At 38.9% G+C, this 10,666-nt stretch overlaps 1 non-coding gene across 1 annotated transcript; it reads left to right on the top strand.

Annotated features, from left to right (window-relative positions):
* The first annotated feature begins 828 nt into the window (after positions 1–828).
* Positions 829–935, top strand: LOC141597842 (small nucleolar RNA R71). The gene has a single exon (XR_012523056.1). It is a non-coding gene; the product is annotated as a small nucleolar RNA R71 (small nucleolar RNA).
* Positions 936–10,666: the final 9,731 nt, after the last annotated feature.

Consider the following 10,666-nt stretch of genomic DNA (forward strand, 5'->3'; position numbering starts at 1 on the left):
TCCGGTCCCTCATATGAACGACCGCTTCTCAGATTGATAAAATTTACCGTCTCGTGTGGATTCTTCTCATTTTGAGTCGGTAATTGACCCTGCTTTCTTGTGGACTGATTAGTGGCTAATTGGGCAACTTGAGTTTCAAGTGCCTTTATGGACGCATCTTTCTGTTGATCACTCAATTGCCACTGCTTCGTGAAGGCTTGCAACATAGACTCAAGCTCGCCAATTTCAGTCACCCCACCGGAAGATGATGCACCATGGTTAGGAGGAGTAAAAGAAGGGGGTTTTTGAAAGCCTTGTTGATTCTTGTGCGGAGGGACATAAAGCTGCTGCTGGTGCGGAGGAGGAGTAGGATTGAGCACATTTTGGCTAGTCCACCTCAAATTGGGATGGACTGCCCCTTGATTATTGTAATAGGAACCCCCTCCTTGCCTATATTGCTGAAAGGCAAGGACTTGTTCCTTCTCTACAAGACAGCCAACAACAGTGTGGCCATCATTACCTCCACATCTCTCACATGAAACAGTCTCTCCCCTAGTAAGAACATGGACCGTCTGAGGCTCCCCAGCAGCTTGTAATTCTAACTTGTCGAACCTAGCATTCATGGTCTCCAGCTGAGCCAAAACCTGCTTATCGACTGTATGAACTGTTCTAATCCCATCCCTCGGGTTACCATACTCAGCATTATGATTAGCCATCTCTTCAATAAGAGACCACCCCTTATCATCATCGGTGTTCTCTTGGAATCTCCAACTAGATGCCGCATCAAGTATGGCTCTGTGGTCATCATACAACCCATTATAGAACTAATTGGCTAGGAACCATGGGTCAAAACCATGGTGAGGGATAGACCTCACCAACTTCTTAAATCGCGACCATGCTTCATAGAAACTTTCATCGGGAGCCTGTCTGAAACTAGTAATCTTGGCCCTCAGCAAATTGGTGCGTTGTGAAGGGAAATATCTCTTGTAAAATGCAAGAGCAAGAGACTCCCAATCTGTAACCCCAGCAGCTGTGCGGTCCAAGTCAGTCAGCCACTCCCTGGCTGAGTCAGCTAAAGAGAAAGGAAATAGAACTTCCTTAATCTTGTCCTGAGTTACCCCCTTAGTGGCGGGGATAGTAGAACAGTAATCGGTAAAGGTCTCCATATGCTTCCTTGGATCTTCACCTGCCACACCTCTATAAATGTTTCTCTCCACCAAATTGATATAAGAAGGACGGATATCAAAGGTGTTCCCATCCTCAGTCTGGAGATTGAAACCCTTCGGAATAGAGGATGCTTTGGGCACTGAATGACTAGAAAGTTTAGGCATCTTTACTGTAGAAATCTGACTGTCTTCCATGAAAAGGAAATGATCAAGCTCTGGCTCGAAAGTACTCAAGTCTTCCTTTCGTGATTTCCTTATCAGACGGAGTTTATGCCTGAATAATCTCTCCGTGTCTGAATTAGCTGAAACTAATTCACACCTGTTTGACCTGGGCATAAACAACACTGAAAGAAAATAATAAGAACGGCCTCAAGGAATAGGAATTCCCTGAGACGGATAAAATAAACGGAAAAAAAAAACAAATAGGGCAATTGCCTCCCCGGCAACGGCTCCAAAATTTGACACGTCTGTCGTATACTTGTCAAAAATAAACTAACTCAACTAACTATATAGCTAGGGAAGTCAGGTCGATCTCCACAGGGAGGCAAGATATTTGTAGAATTCCGTCTATTTGGTCACAAATGGGGGGGGGGGGGGTTGTTTGATTTGTTATCTAAACTACGAGTTTTGAAGGAAAGAGAAATAAAGGGCAAAAGCAGTAGAGGCAGGAAATAAGTTCGAACTATCAGATAAAGAGGGACATGTCAGGATTTCTTTCACCGCAAAAAGATATAGTGACTTAGCTGTAAATGACTCAGACGAATTAATGTAAGACGGATGTTGAAAGGTCCTCTCGGTCCACTTTCTATCCTAAACAAACACTAACTTAACTTTCATTCTCGTCAGGGTAGTCTACTGTTCATACCAGGCCTATTTAGTCCAATCTTTCGATCTAGGATTAATTTTAGCCAGATTAAAGGTTAACTTAGACGCGTGCACTCAACTAAGTCGAATAAATACAATTAAATTGCTATGGTGACAGAGTCTTGTAATCAATTCATCTGTTTCATTTACTACATCGTCCCAATCCTACCGCAGATCCCCTAATCCCAACATGAAAGGGGTTTAGCTACTCATATCACTAATTAAACTAATAGCAGATAATATTCCAGCAGTAAACATAATGAAAGAACAATTAAAAAGCATAAAAGAGAATTAGGGCAGAAGAATAAATGCAACGAAACGAGAGATTAAAGCAAACAAAGATTAATTATTAATGAGAGAAGAGAAAGAATTACAATCAATGCGAATCCGGCGTAAAGAACACAAATTCCGAGCAAGAATAATCTCAAAAGTAAGGTTACAGTCGAGAGGAATGAAGTACGCAGTAAAGTTTTTGATAGATAAAAAGATCACCCCTAATGACCTAGTAGAGCGTGCTTAAATAGCAAAGTAATTCAGTTTAGCGAAATTAAACATAACACGGGCTGTTTAAAGCCCATAAATAGCGAAACTACTCGATCAAGTGGGTTAAAACCACTCGATCGAGCAAACTCCTCAGCAAATCTACTCGATCGAGTAGAAAGTTACTCGATCGAGTAACTGGCCTTTCTGCAGCTAAGGATCAAGTGGAAAACCACTCGATCGACCACCAGGGTTCATAGAAACCACTCGATCGAGTGGTTAAACAGCTCGATCGAGTTCTTTATCTTCATTTCAGCACAAGTCCGTCACCGAATGCCTCGTAATCCGTGCCATGACGCTTCCAAATGCAGTATCTCACTCTGGAACAATCTCGTCTCCTCTAAATGCATGCAAAAAGGACGAAAAAGAGTACGATTCCACTACTTTCGCGTTCATTTCTACAAAATGGACAAAACGAACCAAAGTAGCCAATTCGGGGCAAAATACTATAAAAACAGTATGAAAATGCATAGAAATACGTGCTAAAATAGGCTAAAAAGACTATATAAAAAGCACGTATCAATCATTATTTGATAATATTCGATGTCGGGTTCGGTTTGACAAACTTGACATGAATAGTTTTGAAAATGATTATGGACTAATTGTTTTAACTCCATTTGAATGTTATTAGTCGGTACTCATCATCGTATCCGGGTTAAAATCCGGCATGGTATGTAGAACCAAGGATGACTTTGTGTTGGTGACTAATATGTTTGTTTGAAAATGTAAAGAAATGAAATAAAAGGCTTTAAAATACCTTCTAAATGTCATTAACCAAATATTATCACCGAAACACGGATTTAACCGTCATGGTATGAAGAACCAAAGGTGAAAAATGCTTTATGGTTAAAACATGTGAAATAAAACAACAAAGGTTCGAAAATACTTGAAATGGTGAAAAGCGATTGCAAATATGAAAAATGGATTAAGGGAAATGACGAGAAAAAACACGGTTGATTTCTGGTCTGAATACCCCATTTAGGCGCGAGCTAGTTGGCAACCTAAAGGGCTTCTGCCTCAGACCAAAAATCAGTTTTGGCTCGTTTATTCCATGTTTTGGTTCATGTTATGCATGTTTTAGCATGTTAGAGTCATGAAACAAATGAAAACATAATAAAAGTGGATTTTTACACCCTCATACTTACATGTTTGGTTATGGCGAGTGACCGACGTAAGTGTAACAACTCGTTTGATCGGAAAAAACTCGGTTTAAAACCGTTTTGGTAAGTAAAAGAGTGTTTTAAAAGTTTAGTGATGGTGTAGTTGTCGAAGTGGTCGGTCAAGTGATTTAATGCACGATGACGGTACCAAACAATGTGTAAGGCTCGTGTTTACGATCGGTAGGTTGTAAATACGCGTCGGATTGTGACTTTAGAAGTCGTGTCGAGAATTTTAAGGGAGAAAAGAGGGGGCGGACACTCGCGTAACTCTCAAATGGGTGGCATTTGAGGGGTATTTATAGGAGAATGAGTGGTTGTGTGAGTTTTGAGCGACGTGGCCACCTGGGCTGCTCAAAGAGGCGCGAGCCACGTCGCGGGTCTTCGAGCTGTGTTGTCACTTTCACAACAAACGCAATCATGATTTGTTCTATCCTAGGTTTTGTAGTCACATTTTTGGTACTTGACCATTCATGAATCCGGGAAAACTAAAGGTAGAAGGTTTGAAATGTTTGTTTTTGGTGGTTGACTCGGTTTGACTCGTTGTTGGAGTCGGGATTTGAATTTTTGAGTCGGTTTTTGGTCCGGTGTCGGTTTTGACTCTAGTTAGTGTCATTGTGACCCCGTCGCCGTGCATTAAACACTCGAGGTATTTTTGAAATGTTTTGAAATGTTTTATTTTCGAAATCGTTTTAAGTTTTCCGACGTAAAGTTGTACACAAACTGTCGATCAAACGCCGCGATTCCAAAACATGTTGTAGTCCGATAATCATCGGGTGTTTGTTGGAGTCTCAGCAGATACTGGGTATCTACAGAAGGGCTCTTGCTTTTTGCCTTGTCCATGCATACCTCTTTCTTGATCATTTGAAGAAGGAGGGGCCAAAATGCTACGGTAGCATGACCCTTGTATATGTGGTTGAGCAAATGGAGCATGGTAGATATCCATCATGGTTGGTGCTTGGCGAGATCATGCAAGCCTTGGATAAGAAGGGCTCTTGTGGAGAAGCTCCCTCGTTTGGATCTCCAAGGATCCTCCAAGTGTGGCTATTGGAGAGGCTAAGGTAGGTAGAGCCTCCGACCGATTCTTCTTCTTATTACTTCCGTCACCGTACTATGAGGAAGAAGTTGTATGCGAATAGTTTCGCATCCACCGAGGCCTATTGGACTGCGAGATTGGTGGAGGAGGGTGGTCCTCACATCCGGTGGGTGGTGCCATGGTGGCACTTGAGGTCCTTCATGGGGTTGCCCGCTCCGGTTGCTAGTTCTTGCTCTTTGATGGTGGTGGGTTTGAAGGTTGCTTCCTTCATTTATCCCGAGAGGGTCATGAGGCAAATGGGGCGTCAACAAAAGGTGCCCGCTCATGACACTCTTGTCCAAGAGAGTGTTTTTCGAAACTCCGAGCTTGTGGAGGTCTTCGAAAGATGGTGGGCCACTCGGCCGCTTTGGGAGGTACCAAACCCCGTTGCCACGACATGGGTGACTCCTTCTTATGTCAAATGGTCAAGAGCTCAAACCTTGGAGGAAAGGTCAAAAGCTCGTAAGGACGAGGTTGTTGATTTGAAGTATAGAGAGGTTGGCAAGGCCAACCGTGCCTTCTTTGAGGACTTTGTTGATGGAGCTAGCCCGGACGTGAGGAGGCCGCCAAAGAGAAGAAGCTCGGGTCCGAAAGATGTAGTGGGCCGTGTATGGTCTCACTTTCGACCGAATATGGGGTCATGCAAGAGACCGGAGGCCGTCGCCGTTGTAGATCCGTTAAGGATCCGCTCCGAAGAGGAAGTTCATGCTAAGCGGGCCAATAAGAAGAACAAGGGGAAGATGTAGCCCGAGGGAAAAGGCAAGGGTAGAATGGAAGAAAGAAGACCTCCATTACCCACTTTATTATTATGTTGTATTAGTGTTGTGTTTTTTTATTATGTTGTACTAGCTATGTATTGTGTGTTTTGTGCTAGTTTTACTATGTGAGGTGCCTTAGTCGGCATCTTAGCTTTGACAAGTTGGAGACTTTCCGAGCTTTATTTGTTGTTGAATTTGTAATCCTTCTCATTATTAATTAAATAAGAGGATTGCTTGTGTCAAAATCATGAACGCTTGTTTCTTCCATCCATTTTATAAAGGCAATTCGGTTTGAATTATCCTAAACATTGCACTTGGGAAATGGGATTTTTGTAGAAGGGAGAAAGGCTTCCTTTTTTGTATTTTTGTGGGAAAGGGAATGTTGCTCCCTCTCTCTCTTTTTTTTTTTAAGGTTGATGTGGGTGATGTATTGTATGTGGGAAAACATAAGAGAATGTGTTTTTTTATATTATTATGGGGATGGTTGTATCCTTCTTGTGTAAGAAAGGAGTGCCTACGTATCCACCTGAAGAGGTGAAATCAAACCATGATCGTAGTTCGAAATGTTTTGTAAATTTATTTGGGTTTTGTGGTTGTATCCCTCTTGTATAAGAAAGGATTTCCTACAAATCCACCTGAAAAGGTGAAATCAAACCATGCTCGTAGTTCAGTGTGTTTTTTGTTTCAGTGCAAATGGATGTTGTCTTTGACAGATCAAAGGGCATTCGAAACGGGCAAGTTGTCGCAACTTAAACTCGATAAAACATGCAATTTCAAATTAGAACGCGTTGAGGGACTTGACTTGAAAGAGTTAAGGTGGTCGCTAGTTGTAAAACTAGGGTGCGGTTGTTGGTTGCTACAGTTCAAGGGTAGTATTTCTTCAGTTGGTCTAGGTTGGTCGGGTTTGTAAAATCCTCCCCGTCTAGGTCACTCAGTCTCACTGTGCCCCCGAAAGTGTCTTCTTGACCAGGTATGGCCCGGCCCAATTTGGTTTGAATTTCCCCCTCGGATCGACGGGTAACGGTGTTCGGACCGACTTGAGGACCAAGTCGCCTTCCTTGATGTTCCTGGGTTTAACCTTTTTGTTGAATGACCATTGTATACATCGTTGGTATACCTGGACGTTGTGCAAGGCATTGAGCCGCCATTTGTCTAGGAGTGTAAGTTGTTCGAACCTTCGCCGGGTCCATTCCGCCTCAGAAACTTGACTAGGTAGAAGGGCGTGGCGCCTGTCGGTGTTCAAATGGAGGTTCGGTATCCCCAGAGAGCGAATGGGAGTTTTCTCGGCCAATCGCGGTAATTATCTTGCATTTTATTGATGATGGTGACAAGTGTTTTATTTTCTGACTCCACCGCTCCATTGGTTTGGGGACGGTAGGGGGATGATCGATGTCGTTTGATCGTGTATTTGTACAACAAGGCATGTGTTTTCGCCCGGAAGTGAGAGCCTTGATCGCTGATGATTTCATGGGGTACCTCATATCTGCAGATGATGTTGTCCTGGATGAACTTGGCCAATTGTTTGGCGGTCAAGACAGCATAGGACTGCTCTTCCACCCATTTGGTGAAGTAGTCGATGGCGACAAGGACGAAGCAATGCCCTTTAGCGCCTACCGGGTTGACTTTCCCGATGATATCGATGCCTCAGGTCGAGAAAGGCCAGGGTGATGTCATGGTGTACAAAAGGGATGGTGGTATGTGTTGTATGTTGGCGAAGATTTGGCAATTGTGGCAATGTTTGACGTAGTTGCGGCAATCGGCTTCCATGATGGTCCAATAGTAGCCTAACCGCATGATTTTTCGGGTCAGCATCATTGCGCTCATGTGAGGGCCGCATTCTCTGTCGTGGACCTCTCAAATGACTCCTTTGGCTTTGTGATGGTCAATGCAAAAAAGGAGAATCCCTTGGGGTGTTCTTTTGTATAATTGTTCTTGGTTTATCACGAATTGCGATGCAAGTAAACAGATTGCTCTTTGTCCTCTTGGATCAGAGTTAGGAGGGAATTCGTTTTTGGTTTTCTAGTTGAGGATGGCTTGGTACCAAGGTTCATCATGGTTTTCCTCGTCGTTGTTGATGGTATAGATGTGGGCTGGCTCGCTCCTTCTCTCGACACATAGGGGCATTGATGTCATGTCGTCAGGTATATTGACGAGCGCGGCAAGTTGTTGGAATATGTGTCCTCCGACAATAATGCAATCACAACTGTCGATCATGATGATCACATGTTTAAGTCTCATTTTAAGAATACATGTGGGATGTAAATATTTTACAGTCAAGTGGTCCACACATATCGGTAATGATTGGCTGACAAGAGTTTGACATTACTGTTGTGCGACGGTGGTGATCAGTTGATCCCTTTAGGTCATACCTATAGAGAAATACTCTTAATTGATTATTTAATTAATCGTATGCCGATACGGGTTAATTAAATTGCTTAAAAATGATGGATGATTTTGTGAGTAAAGTTAACGTGTCTTATTGTAATTCGATTAAATTAGATACGGTCTAAGTAATCGAATTGTTTTATTACTTGGATATAATTATTGTTTACGGAACAATTGATATTGAATTGAGATTGAATGAATGATTTATTATAAATACAAGATGTTGGGATTTATAATTGATAAACCATTTTGGTACAAGTAATTACGAATTACTAGTCGATTTTGTAAATGACATGTTTTATGAGTATGTTGATTTTTTTTTAATATGTTAACAATATATTACATTGTGACATGTCATGTAACATGTTACACGTGACAAAATTGACAAATGACAAAATAAAATGGACCTCACATTTTATAGACATGTACCGAAATATTGGAGGGAGTTAGTGGAAAAATTGTGTAAATTGTTTTAAGTGGAAAACACAATGATGAAAGCAAACTACTAGCCATGCAACCCTAGCTTTTGAGAAGAGCAAAAATAAAAGGCATTGGGCATGCTACCCAAGGCCAATTATTTCGGCCACTATAGGGGAAAAGAAAAGAGTTTTTCTTTTCAATTTTTATACATTCATCATTTCACATAAAAAATTTCTAGTGTAAGAAATGATACTCTCTCTATCTTTTGTGAAAATTCTAGAGAAATAAAAACTCACTCATCTATTCTCTCACAACCGAAAACAAGAGAGAACAAGTAAATATTTTGTGTCAAAATTTTAAGTAAGACTAATCCTAATACTAGATCATATTATTTTAGTCTTTAAGAGTATTCCTTGGGTATTCACTTTTGGGAGAGATTCTATACTTGAATCTTTGTTCATCCATTATTTGGAATGCTCAAGAACTAACAAGAAGGAGATCTTGTTGGTGCCCATAAAACCGAAATCATATAGTAAGAACAATGATTTCTTCTCTTATCTTATTTATGTTTGCATGCATAAGATTTGTATTTAATTTTATGACTAAATTAAATGTAACATATATGAATATGTAAAGTAATTAGATATAGATTTCTAACAAGCGGTATCATGAGCTTTAGGTTGTTTGCATGCAAATCAGTTATAGTTTTTCCGAGTTATACGATTAACATATAAAACTTATAAATTTGTGTTTATTATGATATATCACGAAATCAATTATGCATGTTAAGTTTCTGATCCTAAAATGTATTTAGGATATTTTTGGTTAATTTATGGAATTTTATTGTTCATTTTATATAATAATGGCATTAAAAATGTGATTTTATGATAAAAATGTCATTTTCGGACTAAAACTAGCTAAACTTCGATTTTTCCAGTTGTTTTTGGATATTTTTTCACTTATATTATATTTAGATGACCTATAAAGTTTCATAATTTTATGAGTTCTTATTCTCGAAATATGGATTTTTCATGATAAAATCGAATTTAAATGATAAAATAGGTTACTATGAGTAATATTTCGACTCTGGTCATAGAAATTTAGTATGTTGTCACATGAAATTTTACAAGATGTGTGTAAAATAATTGGATATAATGAAGTCTTTTTGCATGATTTATGAATTTTTGATGAAAAATAACATAAATAGTGACTTTAATTAGTATAAATTGCTAAAACATACTTCATGACTAAGGAAAAACGTCACAAGTTGCATTTTATCACCTATTTCAGATCTAAAAGTGAATAGTTAATGAAAATAATTTTTCTCATATTTTTATGGTAATTATTGATAAATCCGATAAACCGCAACATTGTTTTTCCTAAATGAATTTCGAAATTTTTAACCTAAGTTTTTTGAACATTATGAGTGTCATGGTATTTTTTCAGAATGTTCATGAGTTTAAAATTTAAAATTTTGAATTTATTTGAAATTTTTATGATTTATTTGAAGTTTATGGCTTTATTTTGTAATTTTTGAGTCCATTTATGAACAATTTTAAGAAATATAAGTTAATTATTGTCAAATAGTTAGTAGAGACTAATTTTGAGTCCTAAGTTGGTTAGGGTAATTAACTTGTACATAAATATGAATTTATGTAATTATAGTGATTTTAAAAGCTTAAATCACGCAAATCCGTAAAAACCGATTAATATACGATATTGGCTCCTTAAAGGCGATATACCATAAAATTGGGCATGTTCATACATATTATAATGCTGCATTTTATTTATGATTGTCATAGTTTTATTTTATGTAATTTTTGAATTATGTAATTTTACTTAGTATGGCCTTAGTTTTTAATTGGTATTACCCGAAATGTATGGGAATATCAATTCGGTTGTAATTTATTGTGATCTCGTATCACCGTTTTGTAATTTAATAGATTTATTTTAGTTTAATTACAAATGTATAACAGGAAATTATGTAATTTGTTATGTAATTTATTTATTCCGGAGATCCTTGAAGACGGTGTCACTCGAGAAGGCGATCCATTAAAGATGGTGTTACCTCGAGATGCGTGACAAAACCGAAGTTCAAGGGACAAATGGAGTTGGTTTCCGAATATGTAATAGTTAATTAGATTTTCTATTTTAGGAAGGCCATACTAGGATTTAAATTTATGCTTTGCATTTTATTTATATGTCGCATGCATCGCTAAATCACCATAACTAAAACATGCATTATCATTTTAATCGAGTTTATCGACCGTACAATTATCGTAGTTCACCGCTTTAGTTCACTTAAAACGTGATAGATAATAA

The sequence above is a fragment of the Silene latifolia genome, chromosome 8, assembly GCF_048544455.1.
Source record: "Silene latifolia isolate original U9 population chromosome 8, ASM4854445v1, whole genome shotgun sequence".
Classification (NCBI taxonomy): Eukaryota; Viridiplantae; Streptophyta; class Magnoliopsida; order Caryophyllales; family Caryophyllaceae; genus Silene; species Silene latifolia.